The sequence below is a fragment of the Callorhinus ursinus genome, unplaced genomic scaffold (assembly GCF_003265705.2).
Source record: "Callorhinus ursinus isolate GAN/ISIS: 27379988/994484 unplaced genomic scaffold, GSC_fseal_2.0 scaffold22, whole genome shotgun sequence".
NCBI classification, from domain to species: domain Eukaryota; kingdom Metazoa; phylum Chordata; class Mammalia; order Carnivora; family Otariidae; genus Callorhinus; species Callorhinus ursinus.
Genome location: NW_027397084.1, coordinates 25,863,802 through 25,883,978, shown reverse-complemented (window position 1 = coordinate 25,883,978; position 20,177 = coordinate 25,863,802). Strand labels below are relative to the sequence as shown.

At 37.8% G+C, this 20,177-nt stretch overlaps 1 protein-coding gene across 2 annotated transcripts in view; it reads right to left on the bottom strand.

The window, feature by feature from the left end:
* Positions 1 to 20,177, bottom strand: part of KCNQ5 (potassium voltage-gated channel subfamily Q member 5) — a 496,856-nt gene that overhangs the window by 464,876 nt on the left and 11,803 nt on the right. The window lies entirely within an intron of this gene.

Genomic DNA, 20,177 nt, shown 5'->3' with positions numbered 1-20,177 from the left:
TGTTTCCAAATATTTGCATTTTGGAAGATTCATATATAGAGTTTTTCCTTTTTGTTTCAGCCTGGTTCACACTTTCATTAACAGCTGGGCTATGACAATAGCTTCCCAGCCGGTTTCCCCATCTGTCTCCACTGCCGACCATACTATGCGCTGCTATCATACCAGTCTTTTAAACTGCTGCTAGTTTAATATCATTACCCTACTCAAAATGCATTAATGGCTCTTCCTTGCCTACACATGGACCAGCATTTCCTCACATGAACACTCACAGTATGCCCTCACATCTTCTCTCTACCCAAATCTCCTACTACTCCCCCACTTTCATGTTCCTTTTCCTCTGGACTATCATCCCCCAGGAACACCATGCACCAAGCCTGTCTGAATGTCTCTGTTCATGTTGATCTTGCTGTTGGGAACATAGCATCACTCTCCGTTCCTGCTCCTCATTTCTAATTCTACCTTTTCCACAAACCTCTCCTTGCCTTCTCTCAACCAGATGACCTCCTTGACCTTAGACTCTTCATAGTCCTTTAGAAATGTCTCACAGTGATCAACACTCTCCTTTGAGTCATGAAGACTTATATAATTGTCTCCTTACACTTGAAGATTGTGAGCATGAGGTCTGCAGGACCTAAAACGTTGCTTGAAAATGGGCAGTCAGTATATATTTGTTAATCTGAACTGAATCTAGCACTATTTGATGTCTCTGGTGGTGGGTGGTTGGGTTATAAATATTATAGGTCCATCATTGTTGATTCTTTTTTTTAAATTTTATTTTATTATGTTATGTTAGTCACCATACATTACATCATTAGTTTTTGATGTAGTGTTCCATGATTTCACTGTTTGCATATAACACCCAGTGCTCCATTCAATACGTGCCCTCTTTAATACCCATCACCAGGCTAACCCATCCCCCCACCTCCCTCCCCTCTAGAACCCTCAGTTTGTTTCTCAGAGTCCATCATCTCTCATGGTTCATCTCCCCCTCCGATTTCCCCCTCTTCATTTTTCCCTTACTACTATCTTCTTCTTTTTTTTTTTTTTTAACATACATCACTATTGATTCTGAAGGCCTTTTCCCCACTTCTTCCCTTTTGTTTGCACACAGCCACTGAGATAAAACATCAATGGTTTTCTTCTTAAAATCCTTACTACTAAACAGAACAAAAGAAGGTTAACACTATTTTTGATAAATCTGTCTGGTTTACTACAAATTATGCAGAAAATTGCAGTACTAAGCATTTTCAAACATTTGAGCAATGCACATTCGGGATTTAGGCAAAAGCACATTTTTCATTGAATAACTATTTCAATACCTTTACTCTTATGAAAACAACTTCATATTAGGATAAGTAGATAAGTGTAATCATTTTCATATGTAAATATGGTAGATATAGGCCAAGAATAATCTACCTTTATCTTCATTTTCTATCACTGTAACTTATGAGAATAATCCTAAACTCAAAAAAACACATTCAATGCCTTTAAAAGTGATTCTTTTCAACATCCGTAATTTTTTTTCATTTGTAAACTCTTTTTTTCTTTTTTTATTATGATGTTATATTAATCACCATACGTTACATCATTAGTTTTTGATGTAGTGTTCCATGATTCATTGTTTGCTATAACACCCAGTGCTCCATGCAGTACGTGCCCTCTTTAATACCCATCACCAGGCTAACCCACTCCCCCACCCCCCCTCCCCTCTAGAACCCTCACTTTGTTTCTCAGAGTCCATCATCTCTCATGGTTCATCTCCCCCTCCGATTTCCCCCCTTCATTCTTCCCCTCCTGCTATCTTCTTCTTTTTTTTTTTTTTTAACATATAATGTATTATTTGTTTCAGAGGTACAGGCCTGTGATTCAACAGTCTTACACAATCCACCACTCACCATAGCACATACCCTCCCCAATGTCTATCACCGAGCCACCCCATCCTTCCCACCCCCCACACTCTAGCAACCCTCAGTTTGTTTCCTGAGATTAAGAATTCCTCATATCAGTGAGGTCATATGATACATGTCTTTCTCTGATTGACTTATTTCACTCAGCATAACACCCTCCGGTTCCATCCACGTCGTTGCAAATCCACATCCATAACTTTTTGAAGCTCTCTTCTCCCACAGTACAGCTTCGACCCCTCTTGATATGCCACCAGCCTCTTGTGTTGGTTCCTTAGAGATTTCCTCCTTTTCTCTCCTCTCCTATTTGTAATCATTGACCAACTCTTCATGCCTAACACATCGTTTTTCACACCTAGCTTTCCCTCAGAAAACCGACTTACAAATGCACATATTTCCATTCTAGATTTTTCAGCTAAGCACGGCATTCAGTACAGAGTTGCTCCAAAATAAATATCTCTTGAAAAAATAAGTAAACAACATAAAATTTCTAGTGCAATCCATGAGATGGTTACAGTACTTCTTCACTCCATGACCTTCTATCACTCTAAATTCAGTGGATCCCAAACACAACTCAGTATTTCCCCTTCTTCCCCAAACTCCTAAACACTCCCAATCCCCTCCCTCTGAGCTCCAATTTCCTTCTATTCCTATTCTTACATTACATGGAAGTCATTTCTGTTTATTTCCTTTCTGTCTTCCCCTATCTGTTATTTAATTATTCCTATAGTTATGTTCCTAACGTCTTACTTTGGGCTGTGTTTATAGCATGAACTTAACCATAATATCTAGCATTGACTAAGTCCTTCACAAGTGCATTTTATTATTACAAAAATGTATTTTTATTAATTTTCAAAGTAACTCAATGAGAAGATGCTATTATTCCTATTTTATAGATGAGAAACAGTCTTTAAAATATTTATTAGGGATATGTAATTATATGTGAAACTGTCTGATATCCAGATGTGTATAAGTTTCCAACACATAGTCAAATATGTAATATCTGTAATTTAAATTTTTCTAGAACATTTTCTCTAGTAAACATTCAGGAATAGTTTCTTGAAAAAAATATTAAGATAAAATCACTTTACTCGTATAATTATATTTAGTAAGAGAATTAACTCTTTATATTCACATTTAATAACAGGAACTGTTTTTTTTAGATTTTATTTATTTATTTATTTGAGAGAGAGAGAGAGAGAGAGAGAGCGCGTGGGGGAGGAGCAGAGGGAGAGGAACAAGCCGAGTTTGCACTGGGCACAGAGCCTGATATGGGGCTCAATCCCACAACCTTGAGATCATGACCTGAGCTGAAATCAAGAATCGGACACTTAACCAACTGAGTCATCCAGGCGCCTCAACAGGAATTGTTATTTAGAACCTATCTGCACTGGCAAAATAAAATGCCACATTTGCAAATACATTATTCAGAGAATGACATTAATGTACTAATTCCAATAACTATGTATAATGACAATTATAAAATAATGTAGCTGATAAAAATCACCAAAATACAGTAAAAATGCAAAAAAAGACATGTTTTTAGTTTTTCTTTTGGGTACCACCCATTATGTTTTCCTCTAGTATTGAAAGAAAATAACATCTACGAAACAAATTTCACAATTAGAGTTGGAGATAAAATTACATTAATAGACACTGATAAAAAAATGTATTCAAACCAAAAGGGATCCTTAAAGCAAACATTGAAGCACAAGGGGGAGACTCATTGAGTGTATCTAAGATATGCAGTAAATGGAGTTCTCCACTGATTCTGAAAGCCTGCAGGCTGGTTACTAAACATCGATACAAAGTCTTCAAGACTGGAAGAGTCAGAAAATGTGGCAGCTGAAAACCGTTGTAATAAAAACCCAAGGGAGATGGCTCTCTTAAAATAAATTAAAACTATTCTTGTGGAATAAACAAACTACAGTAAGCAATTGTTATTATGATTCTTATAATCTGCAAATACCTGCAATTATCTATGAGCAAATGGTGCTGACTGAAATGGGGAGCAAGTCCAGGATGCTGTGAATAACAGCACGGAGGAAGGAAAGAGGTACTAGGCCCCAGTTGGGTGCATGGTTTTTTACTTATTTCGTAAGGATTACATGACCCTTTAGAGGTAGTTCTAATCATTCTCATTTTATAGATGAGGAAACAGGAACCTGGAGGTTTCCTCATTTAAGATCACACTCAGAGTAATTTGTGAAGCTGAATTGAATTTTGTCTTCTGACCATGATTGAGTGTTCTTTTTGGCTTGTATAGATCCTCTTTTCAGGGTTAAAACAGAAAATAGCAATTCTTTTTTTTTTTTTTTTATGGGCCAAGACTTCATTTATTTATTTTTTGTTAGATTGGTCATGTGACTCCAAGGAAAATATGGGTTTATTAACAGATATCATTATTCTAAGCACGGGGTCAGAAAAATGATTGAATACAGCAATTCTGAAATTAGTAAATGTCCCTTCCTCCTTTCCAAAGGTCTCTGAGCAATTCCTGTGACAGAGGTGAGGGGAGAGGTAGACTGTGATATGGATTAGAAAATGCCTAAAGGATCCAAGGATATATAGGTCTTCCTGTCCCTCAGCGCACGTGGGACAAGGTAGGGAACAGGAGGAAGTGAGAATTATTCCCAGTTCCATTCTGCTCAATTAGAGAGAATCACCATCAAGCTCTTTGGGCTTTTTGTGGGAGGAGGGAGATGAGAGAAAGGAAAAGGCAAACCTGGGAAAAAAAAGAAGAGAGAGAGAAAAATGAGAGTGGGACTCTAAGTTGGAGAGAATGATTCAGAGGAGTTAATATCCCACTCTGCTAGGGAAGCACATAATTAAAACTTCTTCATCTTCTGAAACATCTAACTAAAAAAGACACAAGACTATAAAGCCTTTTCCTCTTTTTTTGCTTCTGTCTCAAGCACTTTTAAAGTTGCCTACACATTACAGAATGTTTTATGTTTGATTTCTTTTTAATGTCCTAGGGAATATTTGGAGTGTTTCTTAATTTATATACGGTGTGCTGTGGTTTACACATAGGTCCCATGAAAAAGAAAAATAAAAAGATGTGTGTGAGTGTGTGCACTGAGACAGGAGGAGGAGGTAACTAAAGGAGATGGAAGAAGCTTATAAAAACTTGTTTGGTACTTACCCTTTCCACTCCCAACACCAAAACAAAACAAAACAAAACCAAAAAACCGTAATTCATGAAAAAAATATAATCTGAGTTTTACAACAGCATTATGAAGATTCTTATTGAGCATAAGTTTTTTAAGTGTTATTATGTTATAAAATTTAATGGAAAAATTTTCTTTCCCTTAAAAATAAACCCAAATACCACAGACATTTCCCAAAAATTCCAGCTGTCTGCTTGCTCTCCCTGTGTCTCCAGAGCTATTTTATTTTTCCTCCATTGGTAGTTTAAAGGTGTACTCTCTGATATGTAATACCATTTTAAAGAGTTTAACAGAATTAAGATTTTTTTCCTATATACTAAGTTCATTTTCACATAATTCAGGTGCACATTGCAAAATTAGAGTGTTTTAATTGGAAGGCTTTCTTTTCTAGTTAAAAACTGTCATCTCAATGAAAAAATATAATTCTAAATCAAAGGACAGTTTAGTCCAACAATTTAACAAGTATAGTAGTATATGCATGAGTGTGAAATTTTGGAAGAGCCAGGCATAGGGGGAAATAATTTCTAATTTGTAATAAAGTCCAAGAGCATTTCTAGTAAAAATATTTTTACATACTACCACACCCAATCAATGTATTGCATTTTTTTCTTCTATGTTGTTTTTTCCACTGAAGCAATCATAGACCAAGCACATTTCTTTCTAAATTCAGAGCATCCATCCATCCATCCATCTTTTCATTCATTCAGTCCAAATAAAAGAGCATTCATTTCATACCTACCAGATGCCTGGCCCTATGCTAGGCACTAGGAAACAGAAATGAATAAAATTCTGTTCTCACTCTTGAGGACTTTACAGAGCAGATTAAAGGGTAATTGGGTGAGGTGCCTGAGTGGCTCAGTCGGTTAAGCCTCCGACTCTTGGTTTCAGCTCAGGTCATGATCTCAGGGTCCCGAGATAGCCCCACGTGGAGTCCGCTTGTCTCTCTCCCTCTGCTTTCTCTGCTCCTCCTCTGCTCTCTCTTTCATTCTCTCTCTCTCTCTCTCATAAATAAATAAAATCTTTAAGGGTAATCAGGTAATTACAATATAATGAAGGGGCAATTACATTAACTATCCGGACAAATGGTATAGGAGAACAAGGCTCTAAGAAGGCAGAAATCTCACCTCTTACCTCACTCCACACAGGCACAATCTACCATTCACAAAATATTCTCTCCTGCATTTGGCCTCTGTTCCTGCTCCTTCCTACATGTCCCCTCAAACAGGCTGACCTTTTGCATCTTTCATCCACCAAGTTAAGCGTCACTTCCCCTGCCTATCCTCTCTGCTGGGCCCCACGGGGTTATCACTTACTCCATTCTCATAGCACACTGTGTTGCTTCTTCAAGTTTCTCCCTTAAAACTGGAACTACTTGAAGGCAGGGACCTTTTCTTTCATCTTCATATCAATAGTGCTTACCTTGTAAATGTGTGATGAATGAAAAATGAATAATTACAGGACTCTATATAAATACATCTCACTGTGCCCTCCCGTACACATATATCCCCCCCCCAAAAACTACTAAGAACTTTTTTTTCCCTTCCATCAAGGTAAGAATTTAAAATATTTTCTCTTTTAAATGCATTCTTCCCCAGAGAGCAAACCATTCATTTACTCCCTTGGCAGGGGAAAAATAGTAAAGTGTCAAAATGCCTAAGCCAGTTTGAAAATATTCTGGAACTCCTGGTTTCTTTTCCTTGCTTTTTATACAGCTATATAAATGTAGACCTGTTGTGAAAGTCAGCTTGAAACACACATTTCAAGGTAGCTGCAGTACTTTTTTTTTCCTTTTGCATTTCATTTGGCTGGACAGTTGTTTAAAATGTGGTATAACCAGACTGCACCTATTTATATTGGTTATTTCAAAATAGATGTCCATGAGTCACTGTTTTTATATACTTTAGCGAGTCAGCCAGTTCTGAGGGGGGAAAATGGTTAGGGTAAATTATTAGAACAACAATTACTAACAATTACTAGATGAATGATCTAATACAAATTAAATTAAAAGAAAGAAGACAAGAGAAAGAAAGTTTATATCTCACATAAGTGCATTTTAATTGTCTGATCAAACCAGTAATGATGTAAATGTCATTACAGAAGAATAGAAATGGAGTTTCATATTATAAAAGGGCCACTAAGTATTTAAATCATGAATAAAAATACATAACTGTCAGAAAAAAAAAACACATAACACTTGCAATGAGAAAGTGTCTGTATTAAGTGTATTTGGATATGTCAGTCATTGCAATATTTATTCAACGAACCAAGCTTCTGGGATTTCATTTCTACTTGCCACCTGGTGAAAAAAAATGTGTCAAGTTCATGTTGTCTCTGACCTTTTACTAAAAATTTCATTCCTTAGTCATATTCTGCATTGGTGGTCGGAGTCTGACGCCAAGAATTTGCTTGTCAACTGAATTTCCTTTCACATATAATCCTTAAACTGAATTACACCATCCTAGTGATTGCACTTGAAGTGACAGGACTAGCTAAAGAATTTTCTATGCCCAGGAGCTTCCCTCTCTAAAGAACCATTCAAGAATCATTATAAAACAAAACAAGGGCAGATTCTATATATTTTGGTCATTTGTGCTGCAGAGATTGATGGTAGTCAACAGGGTATCTAAGTCAATGCACCTATGAAGTCTCATTGAGTGGCACAAACTCTTTACTGAGTCTGTAGCTTTGTCTCCAGGGTCCTGTAAATAGTCACAGAAACTGCACTGGAGGACTTGGCCAAATTTACCTAAGGTGGTGTCTATACATTAGGTCCTTAAGAATCTCAGATCCCATGGTCTATGAATTTCTAGAAATGTATGCTTCACATATGTACACACACACACACACATGTATGTTTTTTTCATATTCTGAAAGGAGCTGTGGCCCAAAAAATGTTTGGAACCTTAGCCTTTGTAGCAGAAGTGTTGGCAAGGATTCCTGGCATTATTTGCCAGTCAGTTTTCAGAACCCCTCTGCTGCTGTCCACATATGCAGAGCTGCACACCTGTGGGCAGAAAGCAGAAACACCACTTTCTCCAGGCTCCATTTATTAGTTTGACCACATAAAGTGGTGCCTTGACTCTACCACAAAGCAAATTTCACTTGGTTGACTAATCGGATTAAGCACACAATAAAACTGAGAAGCTCAGAGCTCAAACTGGGCCCTAATCCATATCATCTGGCCTGGGAAATTGAGTGTAACCAACCACATTTCCTTTCTTTGGTATGTGTCTCCATATAAATACACTTGGGCTTTTTTTTCTTTTTTTTTTTTCTGTTCAATTTCAAACAGAAAAGCTCTGAGAATAATATAATAAATGTCCATGTACCCATCACCCATTTTTCTGTATTTCTTTCAATGTTAGGCCTTTAAAAAAAAAGATTTAAAATATTCAGGTACATTTGAAACCCAGCATACCCTCCTCAATCTCAGTTTTCTCCTCTCCTCAGATTTAAAAGCAATCCTTTTATCTATCACTTCTAAGCAACTAAAAAAATATTTATACCACATATGTTTATTAGTCTAAAAAATACAGAAGTATTGGTTTCCATGTTTTAAAATATTATATACTTCGTTTCATACTGTAAAAATATTTTCACACCTTACTTTTGGCTCAGTGTTAGGTTTGAGATTTATCAATATTGATTCATGTAGCTCTAGTTCATTTCTTTCAACTATTGGATGGTATTTTATTATACGATGGCACTGCCAGTTATTTACCCACTATTCTTCTTATGGATATATTAATATATATTCCTCCTGCCGATAACACTGTAGTGGGCATTCTAGTTATATCTCATGTGCCCACCTGCCCTTTCTGTGGCAGGAAGCAGTTCTCCCTTCTCCTTGTGAATAGCACTACTGTTCTTCCAAAGTCACAGTCTCAGCCTCATCCATATTGGTATCCATGGTGCCTGGCATTATATATATATATATAAAGAGTATGCTATAAATATTTACTAAATTTAATTACTGCTGGTTTCTCTGTTTGGTAATTGTTGGTGTATTTGGCTTAACCTTCTTACAAGATTGCTTATGTTCCCTGGGAGTAGGTCTTGTTATCTACATGTTCTCACCTATCCTGCTGTCTTGTACAGGTTCTTCGTATTTAGAAGGTCTTCAATATTTACTGAATGACTGAACAAATGAAAGAAAAGAGGAAATGTTAATTTTATTAAGTGTGAGATATCTTCACATTATGGTCAACATTAAAGTTTTTTATCAACATGGCCCTTGTCCACTACATCAAGTGACTTTTCTACCCAAGTTAGTTTATTAGTGTTTATTGTCAATACTGAGATCGAAACAGGTGACTATTTCCATAGGAACTTAGAAATTCCCATAAAGAACTAAATTTGTCCCATCATGGCCAAACATATAATGGTTTCTTTTAGTCCCTTTCTTTTAATTGCAAGGAGAAGAACTCCTTGCCTTATATGAACAATAGAAGGTTTATACACATATACCTGTAGATTGGACAGCTGTCAGGAACTCTGGGGGCTTGAAGAACAAGCTAATTTCTGTCTGAGGACTATATGGTTTTTCTCTCTCTCATTTTAGGGCATCTATGCTTTTCTCCTGCTCTGTTCTGGTCCCTTGGATCTCCTGACCAGGTTCCTCTGCCTAACTCATGATTTCTGCTCCCTCTTAACTTCACCTTGCACTCTCCCTCACTGGCCATGACCTGAACTCCAACTAATAGCATCCTTTAGATTTTAACTCTACTGACAATTGACTCACCATGTTTATGTTTTCATCCCATGTCTCCTTAAGTCACCTGCCAGCAGAGTAAGGACACAGTGTAAGAAAACAGAGTCTTCTAGCCTATGCCAGACAGTAAACATTTTCAGCTTTGTGGGCCATAATGTCAAATCTATTGTGTAGTATGAAACCAGTGATGGACAATACATAAATGAATATGGATGATGATGGTTCAATAAAACTTTATTTATAAAAACAGGTAGCAGACTGAATGTGGCCTGTGGGCCTCAGTGTGCTGACCCCTGGCCTAGGCAGTGGCGACCTCAGAGGGAGAGTTAATGGGAGGCAATCTACTGACATCCCTCATATAGAATCAAAATGAGAATGGGCAATGGACTCCAGATCTATAAGACTTGACCAGAATCTGACTTTTCTGTGCTTTTATTTATCAAGGCACCTTCTGATGATGATTTGGTTTTGCACATGGCTTTGTCTACATGAAGGTAATTGGATAGTTATGTGCATTTGAGGATTCTAACTCGTTAGAATTTTACAAGGGTTAATATGCAAAAAGAAGTCCTTCAAATGTGACTGACATGTACAAAGTAATGGTGACTCACATCTCAGGGTTCACAGACATGGCTCGATGGTGATTTGTAATTGGGACAATGCACCAAGACCGTGCACTTGCCCATAGGCAGCAGTATCACTTTACAATGTACAGTCATGGAACAAGTGACACTAAGGCAATCACAGAGAACTTGATCCCAATTAGTTACCAGCCAGAAGTCATCCTCAACAACTCAAGAAAGCACACTCCCTACACACCACTTCTGATCTGAAAAGGTCCCTTTTAGTTTCACTGAAGGCTGCTGTATACAGATGCAACCGTAAACCATGAAGACCAATAGATATCCATATGCTTCTTCCTGAAATCCTTGTGGTTTTGCAGGATTGGCAATAACTACAATCTGTTCCACTTGTGGATAACTGTCATATTTGGTAAGGAAAATAAACGTTTGAGAAATCTGACTATTTTTATTTTTAGAGGTCCATACATTTATGAAGTTTATTCCTAAAATAAACTCACCATTTGTTGCTAAAGTTATTCTTTACAAGCCTGTTATTTTTTTTTTCAAATGAAGGAGTGTTTTCACACATTTTGATTATATATGTGTAAATGCATACAAACATATTTAAAAGACAATATTCTCAATGTTTGAGAAGAGATACAGTGATGGATGGAATACTGCTGGCAGAAATCCAATTATACAGAAATCTGAATTATTTTAGATTACAAACTAACAGTGGGCACAGGGTGACAGTCCATGGGAAGCCATTAATACCAATGAATTCCAGCTATAATTAGATATGAACATGCCTTATATATCCTTTTTTCTTTTTTTTAACCTGTTGTCAGCTTAGCTTCAGCTTGCTTTTAGCCAAGACTACAGTAGAACACAGAAGTACCTGACAGAAGTGAAAATCTCTAGATTAATTAGGAAGAAAGCCTTTCAGGGAAGTTACTAGCTAATTAGGTTTTTCATAGGTGGCAAAAAAAAAAAAAAAAGACTGCCATGACATACACAAGTAAGGAAACAGACAAAATTAAAACTTTTCCCTCTTTTTCTAAAGGTACAAGTTATGAATGGCAAGACTTCCAAGTAACCCAAGAAATCAAGCATATGAGCTCAGGACAAATCAGAAATGGATGCTCTTGAGTTCTGGATGTCCTACAGAAAGGCGAATTTGAGAACTCTGAGCCCAACATGAAGCCACGGTACCAAACCTGGGGACTTACCACTGCCTATGTTCCACAAGGGAGGTGAGGGGAGACCAGAAACTGAAAATCTACCTGAAGAAAATTTCCACACAAAATCTCAGATACCAACTTGATAGCTGTCATTATATCATTAATATTATTTAGGTTGTTTTCGACTTATTAAGCCTCCATTCTGACATCCTGTGCTAAGAATTTAAGCAAGAGTATTTGGCAGTCTTAAAGTGCCCTGAAGTCCAGGCCTTCTAAGGGTGCTGGAAGACAGGGTTATATTCTGTAACACAAATTACCTGGAGAACTCATGTTCTGAGTGTTATACTTCACATTGTAAGACACTCTTCATTTGCAAAACTATATTGGCCAACTTTGCCAAGAGCCTGATTCAGTGGATATTCACTATGATAAATTTAGCTCAAATAAAATCTCATCCCTAGAGCTCCTCAGAAAATGCACATAGCTTGTTGAAGAATAAAGACGGTGGTGGTGGTAGGGGAGGATGAGAGAGGACAGAGAAGGTATATGTTATGTACACAGAAAAAAAAAAGCCACATGGGACAGAGGGAGTTACAATAAAAGGTGTACCTTGTCTCATTTCTGCTCTACAGTCCTATTCTCCATCACTTCCATCAAGCAGTTTCTTCTAGTCCTTTCAGAAACTTTCCATTTGCACACATGCATAAATGGGTGTGTGTGTATATATGTATAAGCATACATTTATTGTGATCCTTGTTCCCTGCAGATTCCATCTTTGCAAATTTTCCTACTCCTAAAATTTATTTGTGACCCCAAAATCAGTGCTCGCTGGGCACTCATGGTCATTTGTGGATATGAAAAAGGTGGCCCCAAATCTGTCTCCTGATGCCACATTCCCAATTGACATGGAAGAAGATAATTCTTTGCCTTCTTATTTCAGCTCTCATTGTAAACAAGTATCCTTTTCAAGGTCTATTTAATGCCATGTTTTTCAGATTTTCGTGTGGCTTTTTTTTTTTTGTGGGGAGGGGGGTGATTTCACTGTTTAAAAAGGCCCCTGTATAGTGCTGAAGCACTTTCTAGTGTTCTTAAGTACAAGAAAGCTATGATGTGCCTTCCAGAGAAAATACATGTAAGGTAAGCTTCATTCAGATATACTATGAGTTCAATATTAATGAACTAATTATATATTAAATAAAGTATCTTTAAACAGAAACACACACATAAAGTAAGGTTACTGATCAGTTGATGAAAATGTGACCAAAGGCTCCAAGGAACCTAACCTTCTATTTCTGCTAGGAGCAATGATTCACTGTTCACTAACTCAGTATTTACAGTGACTTTACAGACTATAACTACCAGGAATAATGAGAATCTGCTACATGTGTGCATTTTTTAATTTACAAAAGTGAATACTTGTGTATATATACACAATTTTATAACTTGATTTTTTCACTAATTCATTTTAGAAACCATGACATACCATGTCATGCATATTTTCTTCCTTCTTTTCAAAGAATGCAGTTTTCCCTTGGACAATTTTGCCACTGTTGATTTAACTATTGATAATGACAAAGTTCTATGTTGTTTCTGTACTTTTTTAATTATAAAACAATGCTTCAGGAAACACTCGTATACTTACATCTTTGCAAACTACACAGATCTCTGAATGAAAGAAAATTCTGGCTTCTGTAACAAATACATAACAGCTGCAGCTGTCTTAGGAGCCATCAAACATTTTTAATAGATTGGTATTACATGGAGTATGGATTTGGCCTGTGAGTTTGATGTGGCTGAGCAGCAGCTACTAAACCGAGGACGTTTAACAAATGTCACCTAATGAGACTTTCTTCCATAGGTAAGGTCAGGGTTTAAGAACTATAGGATTCCTTTATCTGAGTGCCAGTGTAAGTACTCTGCATTTGTGTACAGATCTGCTCCATGACCAAAGGGAGGCCTTTGTAAAGTGCTCTTTATCTTGTGGCACCAAACCAACCCTCTTCTCAGGGAAAAATGCAAGAGCCATGTGTCAAAGAAAATCAAGACTCTCCTTCTTTATCTGCCCCCGACTCCCACCCGTGTTTGGGTAATGAATGAAGCTCTGAGGAGTGAACGAAATAGCTCTGAATCAGGACCACAGTGAGGGGATTATGATGACTGAGAAAAAAAATACTGTAGGTATTAAAAACCACCGGAATAACTTAGGGCACAAAGAATGGTTGATAAAAATAAATGAGAGCTGTTCATTTTCTCCGAGTCACTTCTCTGCCTCAAAATTTTCCTAGCCTACAAAGAAGAGCACATGTAGTACACATCAACCTCTCCATGTACATATATAAGATTCATGCACCAAATGGCCATTTATAGGCCAACAATTTTAAACAACCACCCAAATTCCTTTGTTCTCATAATTCATTAATGAAACCATCAATTTTCTAAAGATAATATTAACCACAAAAAGTGTATTAGATATAGACAGAGAATACCAGGAGGGTAGAAATTAAGTTTAAGTTAATTTTAGGCATTCACATTAAAAAAAAATAGTGTACTTGCAAAGCTGGACAGATGCCTCATCTCTCTTGAAGTAAGGCAAGGAGTTTTCAGAAGTTAGGGTCATCTTATCCTGTCTCCTGCCTGTCTCACTGTCATGGCCCAGGCTCTCTTGGGCATATAAGCAGAGTACTAGGCCTGTTTAACATGGCACATTTAAATACAGGCGTTTAGGCTCATTTGAATTTATGGATGAACACATTTGCTTTCCCCTAATGAATTCACCTAGTGAGATTGCTTGTGTGTGTGTGTGTGTGTGTGTGAGAGAGAGAGAGAGAGAGAGAGGGAAGGAGGGAAGGAGGAGGGAGGATTTAGGAATCCTCATATAATGTTTGTATGTGCTCTTTCCCACTCCCACTTGCTCAAAATCTGGAGATATTTCTCCCCGAATTTTGATTTCTGAAAGAAACCAGAGCGCTGTAACAGAAAGTACTAAGTATTAATTAGTTTCTTACTTGACCTATTCATTTATTGGAGCCTTTATTTTTTTTAAGATTTTGTTTATTTATTTGTCAGAAAGAGAGGGGGAGAGAGCACAAGCAGGGCCAGTGGCTGGCAGAGGGAGAGGCAGAAGCAGGCTCCCCACTGAGCAAAGAGAGCCTGATGCAGGACTTGATCCAGGACCCTGGGATCATGACCTGAGCGGAAGGCAGATGCTTAACCAGCTGAGCCACCCAGGGGCGTCCCTTATTGGAGCCTTTAAAGAACAAACCAATATATATTTAATCCCCAAAGAGCCCCCTTCTTTAGAAGTCAACTTCTTTAGAAAAAAGGTTGTAAAAATACCTTTTTCTGGCACTGAGAGATGTATAAAAGAGAAATATTTTTTGTTAATATACATAGTGAAAGAGTGAAAATGCTTTTTAAAGATTTTATCTTTTTATTTTTTTATATAATCCCTACCCCCAGTATGGGTCTGAACTCACAATCCTGAGATTAAGCATCACGTGCTCCGTGGACTGAGCCAGCCAGGTGCCACTGAAAGTGCTTTTTAAAAAATTATTTTTCATATAATAGTTGGACGAACAATAGTATCTTTAATGAATTCTGTTCAGTTCTTTAAGAACCATAGAGAACCCTCATGAGGGCAAGGTTAGGGCAGATCACAAGACCTAAAATTGGAGTCATTTCTGTAAGGGCAACGGGAAAGCTTGGTCACCAGTGTTGCCTCTCACAGTAAGTGTCTGATCTTGTGCAAGTGACAACATTTTTGCAGGCTCAGTTTTCCCATCTAAAAAAAGGACAGTGTTAAGAGTAGTCAGTCACCCAAGGTCCTTCCAGCTCTGTAATCTTATCAACTTAAATGTGTCAAATCAGTAGTCCCTGACAGTGTTTTCAAATGTACACTTCAAGAACATGCTTTTATCCATGTATTCAAAAACAAGTGAGTTATAAAATATTTCTAATATTTCTTGATGTCTGAGAAAAGTCCTTGTGTTCAAGCTAAGAGAGCTTGTACAGACAATGGGAAACTTCTGGCCGTCTAATCTTGGGACTAACCACAATGCTGTTGTAAAATAAGTAATATATTATGGTAATTCATTTATTCATTCATTTATTCATTAAACACATTTCACATGTACTTATTATTGCAGTATCTCTTCCTCTAAAGAGGCTAAAAGACTGTCTTTGGTTAAGAAGTATAAAAACTGGGGCATCTGGGTGGCTCAGTCATTAAGCGTCTGCCTTCGGCTCAGGTCATGATCCCAGGGTCCTGGGATGGAGCCCCACATGGGGCTCCCTGCTCGGCGGGAAGCCCGCTTCTCCCTCTCCCACTCCCCCTGCTTGTGTTCCCTCTCTCGCTGTGTCTCTGTCAAATAAATAAATAAAATCTTAAAAAAAAAGAAGTATAAAAACTACCATTGTGCGTGTGTGTGTGTGTGTGTGTGTGTGTGTGTGTGTGCCTGTGTGAGCACGTGCCAGCAATTATATAAGGAACTTTCCATAACTTGCACATTTCCACATTTATCATTTCCACATTTTTCAGACAGTCGATGCTTAGAGAGGTTAGTGATTTGCCCAGGGTCACAAGCCTGCGGTGTGTGTGTGACTCCGAGAGCATTTCTCATTCCCTGGACACAGTTGCCAGCTCTGGGTTACGGCTCCATCTGCTTTTTAAATTGCCTCTGCACACCACTGTTAGAGAGATTCTCAGAATCACACACACTGAGTCTTCCACCTGGTCATGGCAAACTCCATCAGAGCCTTGCTGTTGTCAAGAAATCCTGTTACTCACCTCTGGCTGCTGCCTTGTCACAACCCAAAGCTGCCATCCCAAACTTTCATTTATCATAAACCCCTATCTCTCTTCTTCTAGGATCTGTTCCTCTCAATTATGCTAATCTTTCCTCTTGGTGGGGGGGCTTTCCTTAGGTTTTTATATTTGTGCTGACCTCCAGCTGCTTGGGGAAATAAAGAAAGGTTTAGTTTTACTCTGTTGCTCCCTAATCTACTATTCTCCCTCTCTCTTTACCCATTTAATTGTCAATTATGCAGCCTAATCTGTCTCCTCCTTTTCCCCTCCAAGCACTGTTTGGTGGCCTATCTCAAACTCTTTAGAACTGGTTTGCACTTATCAGTATCTCTCTCAGGGACTGCAAGATTTGCTTTCAAACCAGATTTCCCTGCTTTCACAGGAGGCTCTCTGAATACCACCCTCTCTCCTGGAGTCCCCATTTCATACCTTCAGGGACACCCTTCACCCTGTGGATGCCTTTTGAGATGCCGATTGCTGTGCCTGCACCCTAACTGGTTGTTGAGTTATTCTGGCCCTCTTTCCAGGATATGATTTTTTTCCCCCTGTGATACTGGATGTCCTCCTAGCACACAGTGCTGCAAATGCTGTTCACTCCTATCTAGATCACTGACTTTTCTTCTAGGTTCTGACCCTCCCGCTTTATTCTGGCTTTCCATATTACTGTCTCTTTTTACATGGACATTTTCATTTCTCTTCTTTATAATCCTTTCACTCAACTGCAATCCTTCTTTGAGCCTTGGTTCTCCTGTGGATGCTATCTTGCACTAGTCTTCCTCTTCTCCGCCCCTTTCACAAACCCCTTTCACCTCTTTTCTCCCCACATGCCAGTATTCCCTAAACCTCTCTCTCGCCACATTCTTCTCCCAACACCTTTATTACCTCTTCATCCATCACCTCCACATTGGTAACTAATGACCCTCAGTCCTTCTCTCCAAAAGCCCAAACAAGTTACATGTCTACTCACGCATCCTGTCTCTCCTGAAAACAGAATTAAGCAACTTCTGCTTTGGTCATAGTCACATTTGCTTGAAACCTTGAAACCTTCGATTCTTTCATCTCTTTGCCTACTAAAAACTAATCAAGGTCTAAGAACTCCAGTTCTCTCCTTGAATTCTATTCTCCCCTCCTTCACACTCTCAGAGTGAACACTCCAGGCCAGGCCCTTGTCCTGCTATGTACTTTGTCGTTCCACACCCCGACACTTATTCTGGAGTAACCACTAGCTTTAGGAGTAGTTCTTGAGGCAAAACAAAAACAAAACACATAAGATTCCTCTCATCCTCTGAGAGGAATATTATGTTTTCTCCAGTACAATGTGATAGTTTCTTGACTATTCTTGTTTAAGGTTGTCTAGGCTACCTCACTTAGGGCCATCTATAAACTTATTTTTATTATCTACTTTTTGCCCCAAAGCCTGGAATAAAACTCCATATCCGTGAGCTCTGGAAAATAGCTCTTGGCAGCATGATCCAACTAGTTTGGGAAGAGCAATTTGTAAAGTAACTCTCATCAAGTCCAACACTGGAAGCGAAAGCTCTGGAGCCATGTAAGGGAATCTTTCCCGCTAAAGATAAGTTTCACTTTCTGTGATGACTACTGTTCCCTTCTACTGAGAGAAGAGAATAATGGACCACTGAAGCATGACAGTCAAACCAAACTGGTAACCTGAATAGTCTAGAAGTCAACATGATTGGCACAAATATGATGACTGGATACCTTTTTCTTTCAATTCGTGTCTCCTGTCCTACCTTTGGAAGGTCTGCAGGATCATGTCAGTTTAAGATTAAAGTAAGACAGCATAATTAGGGTAGCTCGTTTCTTTGGGTTGATTCTGAAACATCACATTGTATTTGTTTATCCCTTGGTGGATGTGAACATAAAGGAATTTATCTGGCTTTCTTCTAAAGGAAAAAACAAAAACAAAAACATGATGCTAATTTGGCTGTGTAAGCTTGGTAAAATGTTGCCCCTAAACAAAGTGACTGTCATTTCTTCTAGTTGTCAAGGACCACAAGAGTAAGAGCAGACGCTCCTTGGGCTCAAGATCCTATCTTGAAAGTTATAAATGGGTTCCCTCAAAGTCTTATGTATTGCCGTTCAGTTCTTCTACCTATTCCATTTGATGAAGCAAAACAGAACTAAAAACAGAACTATTGGATTTTGTCATCTGGCATGGTAAATTTAAGACTAATTTAATCTTGCCTTATAATTCCTTAACCTGACTGCCTATCTAGTTCAGAAATACATTTGAAGGGTCAGTTGTAGTCTTAAGGAGATGAGTGAAGAGCACCTTAGAGATCACAATGAACATACACTCTCTTCCGCTTACTAATTTTAAATTCACTCTGAAGTGCTACTCTCTAAATCGAAGAAAAGAGCCAGTTCGCCTGGAAAAAGTTGATAAAATGGGAAGCAGTATTTCCAAAGTGTTCCAAGGACATGATATGGGCACCCAAATACTTAATGAATGAATGTAAGAATGAATGAATTCCAGGCTCCATGGAAAACTGGGTATAATATTTTCCTTCCATGTACCAGAATAAAGAAGTTAACAATATTAGAAACTTCAGAGTATATATTGAACATAGGTATTTCATTTGATTTTTTTAACAGATTTTTGATTTACATTATTGTTCTTCAGCCATTTTGGTGAGAAAAAAATAACATTCCTAAACAAAGTGTTATGAAGCAGCATTGATTTCTTTTCTATTTTAAAAAATACTTCAGAGCAAATTAAACATACTCAGAATGTTTTATTAACTAGAACATTTAGTTTAACTAGTTTAATTACTACTCCTTGAAAATTACTATGATCAGTGGGAACTCCTGTGTTTGGTCTTTGTGCAGGAATGCCCTGAGCAGAACGCCCACCTGCACAGGCAACTGAACACCCAGCTCCAAAGTTTCCCAAGAGGTCAAGAGAACAGGCAATCAGTAGTTCTTTACATGGTGATTCTGGAGTTTACCTTGTAAATCCCTTCAATAGTAGCAATAGCTAAAAGCCCTGGAAAAGGGCCAACCTTTGCTTTTATCCTAAGTCAATTCAAAGAAATGGTTTTTGTAGCTTAGTAAATAGTAAACTAATATCCTTATGGAGCAAAAATTCCTTGAGAGAACAGGTTGTGTTTTTATTCCTGTTTAGCCCTCATAGTTCCTACTCAGGCCCATACACATAGCATGAGGTCAGGTTATTGAACAAACATTGAAGAATTATGTCCTAACTTTACAAATCAGAAAGCTGAGAAATGTATCCACCAACTCAAAACGTGAGAAGAATCCAAATTCTCAATTCCATCCAATCCTAGATTCATTCAGGTGTGAGAGAAAACAGGTTTAGAGAAATGGGACCCCTAAAAGGTTCGCATTCTATAAAAGGTTGCAGAAATAGCTTTCACATGGTCTATGCTTTGGAAAAATTTCCCAGTAGGAAAAAATACAGGTGGTTTTCTATCTCATATATATACTCCTATGATACTTGCATTTTGAATCCATGCTTTAATCTCCCAATTAAAGAGGAAAACTACAGCTCCCTTCAAATTATAGATCTATTTCTTGGCTCAATGAGTACGGAAACCCCTAATGACTTTAACAGTCTATGTGCTAAATAATTTTAGGTTAACTACTATTCAACTATATGTTATAAACAGATTTAGACTTCTTTAATGTACCTTTTTCTGTAATAATTCCATCTGGAATAAAGATAATTTTCAATTTATTTCTCAACTGTATACCGTGGTCAGTTTCCAAAATGGAAAATATGATTTTTAAAAAACTATTTATTGCATATCTATCTGAATATATCCAGATTTCAGAAATAATAAGTAGGTATTAGAAAACCACA